This window comes from Euleptes europaea, chromosome 21 (assembly GCF_029931775.1).
Source record: "Euleptes europaea isolate rEulEur1 chromosome 21, rEulEur1.hap1, whole genome shotgun sequence".
NCBI classification, from domain to species: domain Eukaryota; kingdom Metazoa; phylum Chordata; class Lepidosauria; order Squamata; family Sphaerodactylidae; genus Euleptes; species Euleptes europaea.
The window spans coordinates 16,768,747-16,785,539 of record NC_079332.1 but is presented as its reverse complement, the minus strand read 5'-3'; the positions used below and the strand labels follow the sequence as shown (position 1 = coordinate 16,785,539).

The 16,793-nt window shown below is 48.4% G+C and overlaps 1 non-coding gene across 1 annotated transcript; it reads right to left on the bottom strand.

The window, feature by feature from the left end:
• Positions 1–445: 445 nt before the first annotated feature.
• On the bottom strand, positions 446–517 carry TRNAA-UGC (transfer RNA alanine (anticodon UGC)). The gene has a single exon. It is a non-coding gene; the product is annotated as a tRNA-Ala (tRNA).
• Positions 518–16,793: the final 16,276 nt, after the last annotated feature.

Sequence of the window (16,793 nt, the reverse complement as noted above, 5' to 3'; positions counted from 1 at the left end):
GCTTTAAATACTGCTCCATTCTAACTGACCAGACGTAGTAGTTCTCAGCAGTCAGCTTTTCCACCTGAATTCCAGTCTTAGCCATATCTTCACTCAGACTCTATCACTGCTCTGTAGCCTTCTGGATCCTCTGACTCAGTAATGCCACCACTACCTACTCTCGTGTAGCGTAGTGGGCTGGGCCCATAACCCTGTTGCAAGGAGCTTGGCAGATTAGTTATACTCCATACCCCAAACTATGTATGATCTTGCTTAAGAGGTCTCACATGGATATTGAAAAACATGTGTGTGTGTGGGGGAACCAATATTGAACACAAGAAGCTGCCTTCTACTGAATCAGACCCTTGGTCTATCAAGGTCAGTCTTCTCTATGCTGACTGGCAGGGGCTTTCCAGGGTCTCAGGTAGAGGTCTTTCCCATCATCTTCTGCCTGTTTCTTTTTAAAAGGAGATGCCAGGGATTGAACCTGGGACCTTCAGCATGCAAAGCAGATGCTCTACCACTGAGCCACAGCCCCTCCCCAGAACACATGAAGCTGCCTTCTACTGAATCAGCCCACTGGTCCATCGTGGTCGGTATTGTCCACTCAGAATGGCAGCAGCTTTCCAGGGTCTCTGGCGGTCATCTACTGCCTGCTTCATTAACTGGAGATGCTGGGGATTGAGCCTGGGACTTTCTGCATGCCAAGCAGATGCTCTACCACTAACCTGCAGCCCCTGCCCAGAACACATGAAGCTGCCTTTTACTGAATCAGACCCTTGGCCTATCAAGGTCAGTCTTCTCTACACTGACTGGCAGCATCTCTCCAGGGTCTCAGGGGGAGGTCTTTCACATAATCTACTGCCAACTGGAGATGTTGGGGACTGAACCTGGGACCTTCAGCATGCAAAGCAGATGCTCTAACACTGAGCCACAGCCCAGATCACATGAGGGCTTCCTTCTACTGAATCAGAGCATCCATCCATAATAACAATAACAATAAGAGCAGAAATGCAGGCAAGCTTTGATGGGCATGGACACAAAAAGAAGTACAATTTTCCCCTATCTGTCTCCTCCCCTTTTTTCTTTTTCCGTACCCCTATTAAAAGTGAATAAAATTATAACAATAATTTTTTAAAAAGTCAGTGTAAGTCAGGGACTTAGCTCAGTTCCACAGAGCTAAGACAGAGATGTTCTGCCAGGCATATGGTCGAGGCGGCAACAGTTTCCATCATTAAACTGCCCCCCCTTTCTCCCCGTCTATGATTGCTTGGTTATTGTTGGCCATCTGTTATGTTTGCTATAAACCAACTTGCTATTGGGAATACTTGGTGTATATATATAGTAGGTTTGTAATTTAGAGTGCCGTCTTTTAAGCTAAATCAGTAACGTATAATTTATATTGTATGTTTTAGCTTATATTATATATTAAATTGTATGTATTTCATTGGAAGTTGCCTTGAGATTGACCTGGTTGGGAAAGGGTGGGATATAAACGCAGTCTGTAAACAAAGAGCCAGCATGGTGTAGTGGTTAAGAGAGGCGGACTCTAATCTGGAGAACTGGGTTCGATTCTCCACTCCTCCACATGAAGCCAGCTGGGTGACCTTGGGCTAGTCACAGTTAACTGAGAGCTCTCTCAGCCTCACCTACCTCACAACGTGTCTGTTGTGGGGAGAGGAAGGGAAGGCGATTGTAAGCCGGTTTGATTCTTCTTCAAAGGTAGAGAAAAAGTGGGGTATAAAAAAAAGCTCTTCTTCTAAATTAAATAATAATAAAAATAGCAGAGATGCATTCCTTTCCCCTTATCCATTGCTGTCTCTCAACTTTATGGCCCCTTCTCAAAATCCGTGAGACTAAGCCCCTCGAGGAGGCTCCCAAGGTCACATTACACGTGACACACTAGCTCAAGGTCACATTACACATGTGATTATATTGACTCAGGCCCTTGGTCCATCAAATCAGTATTGTCTACTCTGGCAACAGCTCCCTGAGGTCTCAGGCGGAGGTCTTTCACATCGCCTACAACCTGGCCTTTTTTAACTGGAGATGCCGGGAATTGAACCCTGTACCTTCTGCATGCCAAGCAGATGCTCTACCACTGCACCCCAAGTCCTCCGCTTCTACTCCTGCTTCAAGATGAGCTGGCATGACCTCACCCATCCAGGACATGTTCCCTTAAAAAGCAGTTACTTTTGACCAAAAATTTGGCTATGGAGAAGCAGTAAAATATTACTGCTCCAATGAACTTATGAATGTAGATTATTTTTCCACTGAGTGAGTTTGAGTTTTGATTGCTATTATAAAAGTTCAGAGATTTTATATCTGCATAGAAGTTTATTAAATGCTTTATTTGTAGAGGAGAATTGAAAAAGCCATGAACTCCATGCGGGTGTGGCGAAACGACCTCCATTTAAGGCTGCCAAGTCATCTTCTAGTCTCCAAGTCATCTTTTTGTCTTTGGATAACATACCTGCAAAAGGAAATAAGAAGGCTCCCGTGAAGCCTCTTTGTGAAGCCTCTTCCTTTCTCATCGTTGTGAAATTCACATTGATAAAAACAAGGATAAAGTAAAAAGCCTTAGGAATTGTTGTAGTAGGTTGTAATATGTATGTTAGAGTGTGTGTACGTGTATCTTTATAGTAATATATGTATTAATTTGTTTAATAGATTTTTGTACTGCTTGCATTATATACTGACAGTTGGTCTTTACATTAGAACAGCATAGAGTATTCTTTAGTTTGGTTTATATGTTCCCTTAATGCCTTCAATGCCACAGTGGTTCATATGGAGAAAGACACACTTTGGGGTATGTGCGGCCCGGGCTGTGAAAAACTGGAAAGGTTAATACAGCCACTTTAGATAATGTCTGGAAACGAATTGCCGGCTGCTGCAAAACTATTTGACTGTGTTCTCACCAGGAGATGTCTGCAAGACTCAAACGCTAGCGCATGTTTCCAAAGGACATTTGGCCTCCACTGTAGAGCCGGTGGCCAGTTAATTACCATTCCCGTGTCGGACACAGAAGGGCACGTTGTCTCTCGCTGCAAAGATTACCAAGCCGACATGGCCCCCAACACAAATGAGGTTGGACGATGGTTTCAGGCACCGGTCTTGCAAAGGTTTTCATCCCTCCCTGCCAAAACATTTGCATCCTGAGGAAGCTGGCCGAAAACCTGGCGAGGGAACAGCAGCGGCTTCCATCGATTCCTCCTCGGCCTGCTGAGCAGCGCGATTAGAGCGGCAATGAGCAAGCATTAAGGAAAGAGAAAATTTAAATTCTTGGCGAGTGGCACGCTGCGGCATTACGCCGGGTTGACCTTTGGATGCAGACGGGCGTGGGAGAGCATGGAGCTGGAACGAGATCGGCCTGAGTCAGATGGGCACAGTCATTACGCAATAACTGTTCATCACACAACACATAGTTAATTTGTGGGACTCCCTGCCCAAGGATGTGGTGATGGCTGCCAACTTGGAAGGCTTGAAGAGGGGAGTGGACATTTCATGGCTACTAGTCAAAATGAATACTAGTCATGATGCATGCCTATTCTCTCCAGCCGATTCAGAGGAGCAGGCCTGTTATTTTAAGTGCATTGGAAAACAGGCAGGACAATGCTGTTGCAGTCGTCTTGTTTGTGGGCCTCCTAGAAGCACCTGGTTGGCCACTGTGTGAACAGACTGCTGGACCTGATGGCCTTGGTCTGGTCCTGCAGGGCTTTTCACATGTTCTTATGTTAACTTGCCACTTTATGAGGCCGGTCAGGCTTTCAGCTGAGTTCCTGAGGTTTTTTTTTTCTCTTGTTGATGTCATATGACCTTGATGGACCAATGGACCAAATCAACATAAGGCAGCTTCTTGAAGTTGTGACAGGGCATAGAGATCAAAGCCTTCCCCTGATAAGAACCTCAGAAGAGCCCTGCTGGATCAGACCATTGAGGGTCCATCTAGTGCAGCATACTCTTTCACACAGTGGCCAACTGGTTCTTCTGGAGGACCAACAACATAGAAGCCGAGGCCTTCCCCTGAGAAGGACCTCAGAAGAGCCCTGCTGGATCAGTGAGAATCTATCTATGCCACCATCCCATCTCACAAAGTGGCCAACCTCTGGAGGGCGAACAACAGGGGACAGAGGCTGAGGCCTTCCTCTGATCTTGCCTCCTGGCACTAGGGTTACCAGGTCCCTCTTCACCACCAGCTAGGGTTGCCAGGTCCCTCTTCACCACCGGCGGGAGATTTTTGGGGTGGAGCCTGAGGAGGGCAGGGTTTGGGGAGGGGAGGGACTTCACTGCCATACAGTCCATTTGCCGAAGTGGCTATTATCTCCAGGTGAACTGATCTCTATCAGCTGGAGATCAGTTGTAATAGCAGAAGATCTCCAGATAATACCTGGAGGTTGGCAACCCAACCTGGCATTGGGGTTCAGCGCACCACTGCACAGGAGAGAACTGAGCGGAACAAGTTTAATATTAAGTCCTAATGAAGTCCTACCTGTTCCTTAAGACAGGACCTATTCTCCCTCTCCGACATCTCCTCTTTCACAGTTCTTTCCCATAATAGCGCTCTTTTGATTTTTCAGCCCGCCGCCTCTGATCCTCCCTCCCTCCATCTGAACTCCTTTCTAAAATTATTCATGGAAATCTCTTTTTTTGGCGCAACGCCCAAATGTGCTTGATGTAGAATTACATTCCCTCTAATAAAACCTGAAATTGATTTGCAGCCCTTTTCTGCCTGTCTAGACCAGACAAATCTTCCCCGCGCCGGGCTCTGGTAACCTCCCAATCATTGTCGAAAAGGGCAAGCTCCCCTGAACCGTTTATTCCACACTGCAGTTATTCAGGGCTGGAGGGGAAGGTTGGTTTTTTTTTTTAAGGAATTCTTCCCCCTTTTCATTTTTAGCACCCTCCTCATCTCAAATTACCGTTCCCATCAGAGTCACTTGCCTCGGCACACCCTTCTGGACCGCAGTGCATCGTGACAACGCGGGGGGCGAAGGAGACAGGAGGTCTCCCCCAATGGAGGGGGAAACCAAAATTAGCACTGGCGACTTTCCAAAAGTTTCCGGAGATCAGAGCATCCGTTCCGCACAATCTCGGCCGGCCTTCGGTGACATTAGTTTGGCGACGTTGGGTGACATTGGCCCCTTCGGCCGGCCGTGTTCATTGAGACATTTCTAATTCTAACAAACGCTCAAAAGGCAGGCATTGGCCATCTGCCAAAAGTAAAAGCTGGTTTCTGGGGAGAGATCTGATTTAAGAAGGCGGCCTCGGGAATCCTGCCAGAGATAGATTTAGGAGTGGCGGAAAGGTCAGGGAAGGTGGAGAATGTAATTGTTCTCCCCCCACCGAAAAAGGCTGACTGAATTTGGGGTTTTTCATGCAACCCATCCCCCAGGTCAAAGGCAAGGAGAAGCTGGATTAACAGTGCATATATTTTTACTCCATGGTATGGTTGCCAACCTCCAGGTACTATAGCAAACAAACGTTAGCGTGCTGTAAAGTTAATTGAGCAAACTAAACCAGCAACTGTTGTAGAAAACAATTAAATAAAATATGTATATATTTCTTCTTTCAATAGTGTTATTCAAATATCATATACACTATGTACAATAAGTCTAGGTTAGCAAACTTAACCATAAGTTGCAAAGAACACAAAAATATAGGTACAATGTCCTTTTTTCAGTCTTTTTTAGCTGTATCTTGTCGTTCAAGAGGTAAGATGGTCAATTCTCCATTCAAACAGAAGTCCGGTAGTCTTTCTGTTTCGGCTTAGCAAGAGCCTTCCTCAGCGACCACTAAACAGAAATAACAGCAATACATACAGCACAATTTGGCATATATATAACAGGAATCAAAATGTAAGAACCAGCAAGAACAAGGAAAAGAAGATTATACTTACACGCGAGCTGTTAGTAACTAGCTTTCGCATTGGCAATGTAGCCCTGATTATGTAAAGTATTTAAAGGTTCTAGTCACATGGTACAAAGGAGTCATGTGATCGGAGTATTTAAAGTCATAGAACCCTTTATTGTGAATAAATATTCCTGATTATAGATAACATGCTAAGTCTAACGATGAGTTAAGTCCTTTAGGATCAGTTCACCTGGAGAAAATGGCTGCTTTGGCAATTGGACTGTATGGCATTGAAGTCCCTCCCCTCCCCATACCCTGCCCTCCTCAGGCTCCGCCCCAAAAACCTTTCCCCAATAGCAAAGAGGAACCTGGCAACCCTACTCCGTGGTGACGTGATTGACACTTGCGTATAGGTTGTCTGTGATTGGCCAGATCTGAGGTCTACTTCCAAATAACCACCGCCAATACTGCCACCACAATTAGGGTTGCCAACCTCCAGGTGGTGCTAGATATCTTCTGCTATTACAACTAATCTCCAGCCGATAGTGATCAGTTCACCTGGAGAAAATGGTTGCTTTGGCAATTCAACTCTATGGCATTGAAGTCCCTCCCCTCCCCAAACCCCACCCTCCTCAGGCTTCGCCCCCAAAACTGGTGGTGAAGAGGGACCTGGCAACCCTAACCACAATAATAAGTTTAGAACTGCAGAATTTCCCAGTACCACTCCTTTAAAAAAACCAGATTTTTCATCTGGAAATCTGTCAAAGGTTTGTGTGAAGACCCCAGAGTCATGGGTAAGGCTGCCAGCTCTGGGCTGAGAAATGCCTGGAGATTTTCGGGGTGGAGCCTGAGGAGGGCAGGCTTTGGAGAGGGGAGGGACTTCGATGCCATAGAGTCCAATTACCAACGTGGTCATTTTCTCCAGGGGAGCCAATCTCTTGCCTGGAGATCAGTTGTAATAGCGTGAGATCTTCAGCCAACACCTGGAGGTTAGCAACCCTAGTCATGGGCTACTTCTCCACCTGGGCTTCACATCCCTCTGCAGGCTCTGCAATAAGAAGCTGGGCTGTAGGTTATTTGAACATTCCCAGGTTCAAATACCTGATTCTAGTCCAGAGATCTACCTATCCCCTTATCTTAAGAACCTCAGAAGGTGCCCGCAATCGCAAAAAGGTTGGGGACCCCTGATTTAATTCATGACTTCCTTGTCCGGGACTAAGAGGCTATTTGCTAGCTGGATACAACATTCAGAGCCCCAATGCATTCCTAAGGGGGAATGGGGGCGACCCCTTCCAGACCCCATAACTCCGGACCCCCTGACCCAATCTTTACCAAACTTGGGGTTCTTGCAAGGAGAGTCCCTTCATGCTACCCTGAAAATTTGGGACCTCTACCCACAAAAATGCCCCGCCAGGAGCTGTGCAAAAAAAAAAGCCCATTGCCTTCTTATTTTCTTCTCCCCTAACAACTAACGCAACCGCTACACAACCACAAGACCAGACAACATCACAACCTGGCTACCTACCTACAAGCAGAACAACCTAGCAGCACGACAAACCACACGGAGAAGTCTATGGAGCCGAGACCCTAAACACAACACACCACAGCAAAATAAAAAGTGGGGGCTCTTTCGCCCTCCCCTACCAAATCTACACTATGCATTGAGTGGAGGCTAGACAAGCAAGTGAGCAGCACACTCTGGCTGCACATGCCCCACAAAACCCACGTCCAGCCACACGACGCAAGGTAGCTTGAGGTTCCCCCCACCAAAGTACACACTCTATCAAAGCAGCTGTGTGAGTTTGTGAGCCAAACTCAGCCTTGCTTGGAGCCAGCCAACCACAGCCGAAGCCTCCCCCCCAATTCAGTGGCCTGATGTCACACCAGCAAATCACTGCCTGGAGGCTGGTGAACTGGATCCCCCCCACAGGCAGAAATCACACAGGTAAGGCAAAGGCAAGACTTCAATAGGAAGCAAGCAAAGTTCACCAAAGTTCATCAATCTGTTAACTCAGTCTCAAGTTCTCAGAGCACCCCCAGAGCCAGCAGAGGAGTTCACAGGAAGCTGGCTGTCAGGCACCGGCCTGGGAATGTTTCAAGGTCTCACTGTTGTTCATCTCTGGCTCTGTTTAGTCTTTTGATCGCTTTTGGGAAACTATGCTATCTAAGGGGTTGCCCTAGCAACCAGATGTTGTCCTGCAAATAGTTTATAGCACCCATCCCTGTAGTCCCCCCTCCATTAGTGCCCTTGCTTAGTTACAAGTCAACTTCTGCAATTCGCTGTATGTTTCTTAATAAACCAGCTTTCTTAGGAAGACCTGCCTGGAAGTCTGTTTGTGGGATTTATATGGCGAGCCCAGAGCTGACACTGGGGAAGGGGGGTGGGGCAACTCAGCCATCCGCTCGGGTAGAATGGACACCGGAGTGTCAAAGGGCTTTTGAGACTCTCAAACGCTTGTTTACCACCGAACCTGTGCTAAAGCATCCAGATTGCAAGCGGCCTTTCGTTGGTCAGATAGACGCTTCTGAGTTTGCCATGGGGGGGGGGCTTTTGCAGCTGGGGGAGGATGGCCAGTTACACCCGTGTGCTTATTTTTCCAGGAAATTTCCCCAGTCCCAGCTAAACTGGCCCATTTGGGAAAAAGAGGCTGCAGCGGTGAAACACGCTTTGGAGGTGTGGAGACATTTCCTAGAAGGAGCCGAAACCCCCTTCCAAGTCTGGACTGATCATAAGAACTTGGAAGCTTTGACAGGGACTCGTAAACTCTCAGCCAAACAAGTACAATGGGCGGATTTCTTTTCTAAGTTTCGGTTTGTGTTAAAACATGTCCCTGGGAAGCAAAATCAGCTGGCGGATGCTCTTTCCCGGCTTCCCCAATACCCCAGCAAACTAGAGCGCCCCATGGAGTCCCTCTTCACTCCAGCCCAAAGAGGTCTCCTGCCTACTTTAGTGGTACAAACCAATGCTCAGAAGCGGCTGGGGTCACAGAAGTACCGCGACCAGACGAAGCGCTCTTCCCCCCCCCCCTCTGCAGCAGCCGGCTGAAGTGTCCAGAGAACCACCCATAAGCCCAACAGCCGAAGGACCGTCCAAGCCTGCTAGCACAGCCCCTGATGGTCCTGTTCTGGAGGTGCCAGAAGTACTCAGGGGGGAGGTCTCAATCTTGCTCATGGGGCAAAAACAGCAGGACATTTTGGTTTTGTAAAAATGCTACACCTGCTCCGCAGACAATTTTGGTGGCCGGGAATGCGTTCGGACTTAGATGCTTTCATCCGTAGCTGTCCCACCTGTGCTGCTGCCAAACGTTCCTCAGGGAAACTGCCTGGATTATTGAAGCCTTTGGAAACGCCTGCAGGACCATGGGAAGTCATCGCCATGGATTTTATGACTGATCTCCCGCTCAGCCGGGGGAAAACAGTACTATGGGTGGTTACAGATCTCTTCTCCAAGCAGGTGCATCTGGTTCCCTGCGCCGGCTTGCCCTCTGCCCCGAAATTGGCCCGCCTCTTTGTGTCACATGTTTTCAAATATCACTCATTCCCATGCAAGATAATCAGCGACCGTGGAGTTCAGTTTGTGGCCAAGTTTTGGAAAGCCTTTCTCAAATTGGTGGGGGTGGAGCAGGGGTTGTCAAGTGCATTTCACCTGCAGACCAATGGGCAGACAAAACGGGTTAATGCTGTAGTGGAGTGCTATTTATGTTGTTATGTGAATTACCACCAGGATGATTGGGTAGACCTGTTGCCCTTCACGGAGTATGCTTACAATAATGCTTTGCATCAGTCCACTGGTTTTAGCCGGTTCTAGATAGTACATGGGAAAGAATTTGGACCCATAGGCCATGTAGATATTTCAGGGGAGGAGGGAGGTACCGAAATCACAGATTGGGTCCACGCTATTCAAACCACGTGGCCTTGGTTAGAGAAGAATTTAGAACGGGCCAAGCGACCTGGATGGCCCAGGCTAGCCTGATCTCGTCAGATCTCAGAAGCTAAGCAGGGTCGGCCCTGGTTAGTATTTGGATGGGAGACCACCAAGGAATACCAGAGTTGCTGTGCAGAGGAAGGCACTGGCAAACCACCTCTGATAGTCTCTTGCCATGAAACCCCCCCCCCCCCCAGAAAAGGGGTCGCCATAAGTCGGCTGCGACTTGACGGCACTTTACACACACAAGCGAAAATACAAGATTCAGGCAGATAAACATTGTTCACCTGGTTGGGAATTCCAAGTGGGGGATCTGGTGTACCTGTCCACCATCCCTGCAAGAAACTCAGTGAAAGGTTTATAGGACCTTTTCCCATCTCCAGAGTCATTAATGAAGTAACTGTGGAACTAGACCTCCTGAAATCACTGAGGAGGATTCATCCAATTTTCCATATTAGCCTTTTGAAGCAGTATGTACCCTCACTCAGGTGGCATCCAGAACCCCTCCCAGAGGTGCCTGGGGTGGTGGTGGTGGGGAGTAAGAGCACTTTGAGGTTTCCAAAGTCCTCGATTCACGCATCCACTGGAGGGTGCTGCAGTACTTAGTTCGTTGGAAACATTTTGGTCCTGCTTACGATGAGTGGTTGGCTCATTACCATGTTTCAGTCCCCCGGCTAACCCATCAGTTCTATACGTCATACCTGGACAAGCCCACCCCCTCAGACATGGGAGGAGGGAGGCCTTAAGGGGGGCCTGGACAAGCCCACCCCTGCAAAGAAGAAAGTTAAGGGGTACACACTTGATGACCTTCATGATGCTGTTGGCCATTCTGTTGGTTTCTGCGGTTCTGGTGCAGCTGCATCAGTCTCAGCAGCATGCAAATTTGGTGTGGGTCGTTGTGTGTCCAAGGGGCTGAGTGAGTGAGCCAAGAATCACCCTCAACATTCCCCAGTGGCACACAGCCACGAAGGGACAATGGAGGCCTCGGTGTGCTTGCGGGTGTGTTCAGGGTTGGGGAGGGGAGACTGCCAAGGGCCAATCCAGTTGGGAATCTGACCTGCCACTTCTTTCTGAGGCTGGTGACTTTTTAATCAGGGAAGAGTGCTTCACCCAAACTTCCCAAGACAGGCCCCGAGGAGATGCAGGCACAAACATGTGCTCATCTCATTCATCCAGGTCTTAGAAACTCTGGGTCCTGCAGACTCTAGCCCAGGTGCCTCAGGTTCTGTCCCTGGCGAGCTCAGCCTTCTAATGAAGAGCTCTGAGTCCTAGCCCTCAACAGCTTACAGCAGAGGGTGGAGTCAGCAATTACCCCCACTTACTCTAGCCCCCCTCACTCAGGAATCAGGAACTAAACAAAAGAACAAAGGAGACTACTTAGACCTGATGGGATATTTTTTGGGGGGGCGGAGCCCGAGGAGGGTGGGATTTGGGGAGGGGAGGGGCTTCAATGCCATAGAGTCCAACTGCCAAAGCGGCCATTTTCTCCAGGGGAACTGATCTCTATCGGCTGGAGATCGGTTGTGGGAGATCTCTCGCTAGTACCTGGAGGTTGTAGAAAAATCCTATGTAGGAAATTTACTTTCAGTACCCAGCCACTAATAAAATTAATGACACTAAGGGTGTTATTACAATATTCTGTTATGCCCTTAACATTATAACGTAAAATAAACCATCACAGTGGATAGTAATACAGTTACTCAAATGCACAAACGGAACTAAACATTACTTGAATAGTCCATGCATGAGTCTATATGGTAGACGTTTAGATGAAAAGCAATATCCAATCACTTGTGAATACTGTGGTAACTTCTTAGAGCACCAGGGGAAATGTTTATGACTTATCCAGCAGTATGAGCTCTTTGTGCCGAGATGCACTTAATCCCGTGGTCAGCTGGTGGTTGCTGGCCAATCCCGTGCTGTAAGTGGGAATCCTGCTGCTGTGTGTAACTAACACAAACACGCTGCTGGAAAAAAACTATGCGTTTACGCTGCTGGAAATAGCTTGCGTTTCAAATACATAGAGCACTACTGGAAAAAGCTATGTGTTCTATGCACACAGCACATGGTGACAAGACCCCGGTTTCATCTTGTTTGAAACGCATGTGTTTGAAACGCAAGCTATTTCCAGCAGCGTAAACGCATAGTTTTTTTCCAGCAGCGTGTTTGTGTTAGTTACACACAGCAGCAGGATTCCCACTTACAGCACGGGATTGGCCAGCAACCACCAGCTGACCACGGGATTAAGTGCATCTCGGCACAAAGAGCTCATACTACCAGATAAGTCATAAACGTTTCCCCTGGTGCTCTAAGAAGTTACCACAGTATTCACAAGTGTTTGGATGTTGCTTTTCATCTAAACGTCTACCATATAGACTCATACATGGACTATTCAAGTAATGTTTAGTTCCGTTTGTGCATTTGAGTAACTGTATTACTATCCACTGTGATGGTTTACTTTACGTTGTAATGTTAAGGGCATAATAGAATATTGTAATAACACCCTTAGTGTCATTAATTTTATTAGTGGCTGGGTACTGAAAGTAAATTTCCTACATAGGATTTTCCCACAGCATTATCTCAGTGCACATCTTGCTTATAGTACCTGGAGGTTGGCAACCCTAGTTCAGAGGGAGATGGAACAAACCAAGTACTAACCAGGGCCAACCCAGTACAAACCAATTACTAACCAGGGCCAACCCTGCTTAGCTTCTGAGATCTGATGAGATCAGGCTAGCCTGGGCCATCCTGGTCAAGGGAAGAGACGAACAGAGGTGGGTTTGCCATTGCCTGCCTCTGACAGATGGCCGTCTGGATTATTGATCCACAGAGCAAGGTATTGCCAATGTGACTGTTGACTGCTTGCAGAAAGGGTTCGCTCCTTCTCCCTGTTCCAACCCTATAAATCTTTCTTCCCATCACTACCTCTGCAGAGGACACATCAATCATATCTCTGCTTACATGGAGACGGCAAATAGGTGCTGATTGGGTTTCCTGGAGACCATTTATCTTCTAAGCGCATCCCATTGCCCTTTGGCAGTTTTAAGGCCATGCTTCCCCCCCCAAAAAAAGTGGTTTCCATGTCCTGAAATGGTGCTAGAAACTATCCCTTTCCCCAAATTTGCAATCAAGTACTGGAAGTCTGTCAGCCGTGTATATGAGATATTTTTACCCCCCCCCCACCCTACCCCACCCCATGGAAGAATTTTCTAACCGTTAGAGCGGTTCCTCAGTGGAACAGGCTTCCTCGGGAGGTGGCAAGCTCTCCTTCCCTGGAGGTTTTTAAGCAGAGGCTAGATGGCCATCTGTCAGCAATGCTGACTCTATGACCTTAGGCAGATCATGAGAGGGAGGGCATCTTGGCCATCTTCTGGGCATGGAGTAGGGGTCACTGTGGGTGTGGGGGGAGGTAGTTGTGAATTCCCTGCACTGTGCAGGGGGGTGGACTAGATGACCCTGATGGTCCCTTCCAATGATTCTATGCAGTATTTGAACATGCAACACCCCTCTGACAGTGGTATTGGAGGACCATGGGAGATCACTGTGCGTACGTAGATAATGAATCTTGCCTCTCAACAATATTTTGGATGCTCAGATTTATTGCATCGGGAATGGAAGAGCTCATGCTTGTATGGCTATCATTTTCTGAACCACTTAAAAGAAAAATCACCCATTATTTCAAGGTCAGTGGCTGCCAACTCTTCTGCTAGGGTTGCCAAATCCCTGGGTTGGGAAATACCTGGAGATTTTTGGGGTGGAGCCTGAGGAGGGCAGGGCAGGGGAGAGACTTCAATGCCATAGAGTCCCATTGCCAAAGTGGCCATTTTCTCCAGGGGAACTGATCTGTATCAACTGAAGATCAGTTATAAGAGCAAGAGATCTCCAGCTAGTACCTGGAGGTTGGCAACCCTACCCACTGCTCATCATGTGGGTCTGGAAGCCGCCCTGAACATTGGTGGACTTTTTTTGCTCTGTCATGGAGGAGAGGTCTATCAGTGACTACTAGCCATGGTGACTAAAGGGAACCTCCACATCCAGAGGCCGTCAACCTCTGAATACCAGGTCCTGGAGGCAACACCAGGGGAAGGCCTTGGCCTCTGTGCCCTGCTGTTGGCTCTGCAGAGGAACTGGTTGGCCACTTTGTGAGACGAGATGCTGGACTAGATGGACCCTGACTGATCTGATCCACAGGGCTCTTCTGATGTTCTTATCAGGGGAAGGCCTCGGCCGCTGTGCCTGCAATGGCCTCACTTGCAACTGACTCGAAGGGGTCAGCAGAAGAGCTGGAACAGCTGACCGCTCCTCCTGGGAACGCGGCAGAGAAGCTGCCGGATAATTTAAAAGGGCAGGTAGAGGCTTCAACACCTAGACAGCTTGATGGATTCCAGCCCTCCTCGGATGCCAGAGGGAGGGAGACAGCTGAAGAGTTACAGAAAGAACCCGGCCCCATAGAGCTCCGGAGAAAGAAGCAGCGACAGCTGCTTAGTGAAAGACGGCACTCAGCTAGGTTACTGAGATGTAAAGAGAGTACAACAGCTGAAGACTACAGTGGGTGGTGGCAGGATCAAGCTCACTCCGAAAACCGGCCAGATTTAAGGTGCGGCAAAACCCCGCTGGAATGTGGATGCAAGGTGCTGAACTCTGGCCTCAGTCACGTGGCGCTCTGGTACTCTTTTGCCTGCTTTCAACTTCGGATTGATTTAGGACAGGGGTCAGCAAACTCATTAGTCAAAAGAGCCAAATATCAACAGTACAACGATTGAGATTTCTTTTGAGAGCCAAATTTCTTAAACTTAAACTATATAGGTAGATAAACTGTTTATTAACTTAATAAACTTTAATTAAAGTTTTAAGTCTTAATTAAACTATAGGTACACTGAATAAAACTTGATATCATACTTAATAGTGACCTTATTTATTGAAAAAAATTAAATTGTAAGTCCCTGCCATTTTCCCCTCCCCGTCCGGAGTCCTCGTCTGGAGGCCTGGTCTACCACCATAAAAGCCTATTGGTAGACCTGGCCTCCGGCTGAGTCCCATTGGGAGACCAGGTCTACCCATTGGCTTTCTTGGCAGTAGACCTGGCCTCCGGAGGCCCATAGAAGCCAATTGGTAGACCTGGCCTCTGAAGAGGGACTTTTTCCCCTCCTCGGAGTCCAGGTCTACCGCCAAGAAAGCCAGTGGGTAGACATGGCCTCCCAATGGGACTCAGCCGGAGGCCAGGTCTACCAAAGGAAGCCTGCCCCGCCCAACAACTGATAGGCGGGGGGGCCAGGAACCGCCGAGCCACCCGCCCAGCAATCGCGCTGCTAGAGGGGAGGGGAGGCTTTAGCCTCCCAACCATTGAGGGCAAGAAAAAGGGGGACCCGGCCATTCTCCACGGCGGGGGGGGGGAGAGAGACAGCTCGCCCACTCTCTCTCTCTCTCAGGCGCGCCGGCTCTGCAGCCCGGCTGCCGGTGTGAGCGGGCGCAAGAGCAGGGGCTCCGAACCAAGTTCGGAGAGCCGCACTCAACGGGCCAAAGAGCCGCATGCGGCTCTGGAGCCGCAGTTTTGAGACCCCTGATTTAGGACAACGACCAATGGACTGCTAGTGACCCTGACCTCGGAATGCCTATTTGACGCCCCTGCCGTCTAGCCTCTGATAAGTACCAGCCCCGGACTGACTTTTGGATTGCTTTCCGGACTTGACATTCCCTGCTGTCTCCACCGTTTAGTGCAGCCGTCAGGCTGCAGAAGCCTCAGCTTCTGTTTCCTCCTTCGCATCCTGCCATGCCCATTCTCAACTCCCTCTGCACCACGCCGCAGTAGCAGCCCTGCCAGCCTGCCCGGCCAGCACAGTGCCCTCTTGTTGGCCCGGCAGAGGAACTGGTTGGCCACTGTGTGAGAAAGGATGCTGGATTAGATGGACCATCACTGGTCCGATCCAGCAGGGGTCTTCTGAGGTTCTTATCAGGGAAAGGCCTCGGCCTCTATGCCCTGTTATCGGACCTCCAGAGGAACTGGTTGGCTGCTGTGTGAGAAAGGATGCTGGACTAGATGGACCATCACTAGACAGATCCAGCAGGGCTTTTCATTTATATTTTTATGTTTTTGTACCATCAAGAACCAAAAGGACACTGGCTGACCATGACCGAAAATTTGGCTGGGGAGACATCATGATTCTGAACCATTCTTCCCTTCGCCAGTTTGCTGGTGTCTCTCCCCATCCGTCTCAATAGAGTAGATATTTCAGAGATTTCAGAAGGGTCAGCCGACCCCCTGATGATTCCCAGTTCCAAGACTGATGGTGGTGAAAAGTGTCTCCAAGTCATAGCCAACCCTGCAGGTTTCGAGCCAAGGGATATTCAGAGGTGGTTTGCCATTGCCTGCCTCTGCAGGCAAACCAATTCAGAGGTGGTTTGCCATTGCCTGCCTCTGCCTCTGGACTCCCATCCAAGTACTAACCAGGGCTGACCCTGCTTAGCTTCCGAGATCTGATGAGATTGGGTGAGCCACTAAGCTTTTTAGAATGGCAATGCCGCAATGAAAACTTGTCTGTCTGACTGGGCTAGCCTGGGCCACACATTGGTGGTGGTGGAGCATGCCGTCAAGTTGCGGCCAACTTGCAGCCACCCCCTCATGGGGTTTTCAAGAGACACCCAAAGAAGGTTTGAGCATGACCTTGAAAAGCTGAACTGATGGTCACTGACAACTCAAAGCTGACGGCAGATCAAGTGTTTGCTAGTCTCACTGTAGTTATCAGATTGACAATATTCTAAAAGCAAAGTTCTCAGTCACAGGGGTGGAGTTTTTGTATGCAATTTTCTACGTGCAAAAATATGTCATCTGTTCACTCTTTTATGACGGCTGCTTTTCTAACTTCTGACATGTTACTGTTTTATGCCCCTTGCATGGGGGTTTTAGCAACAATTTTATGCCTTCAAAAATGATTCTGGGTTTTATTGTTTTGTTTTTCCACCCCCGTTAGTTGTGTCGAGCACCCTCCATAATCAATAAAAACTACCAACGTACTTGATGCAAAAGGCTGGTGAGAAACAG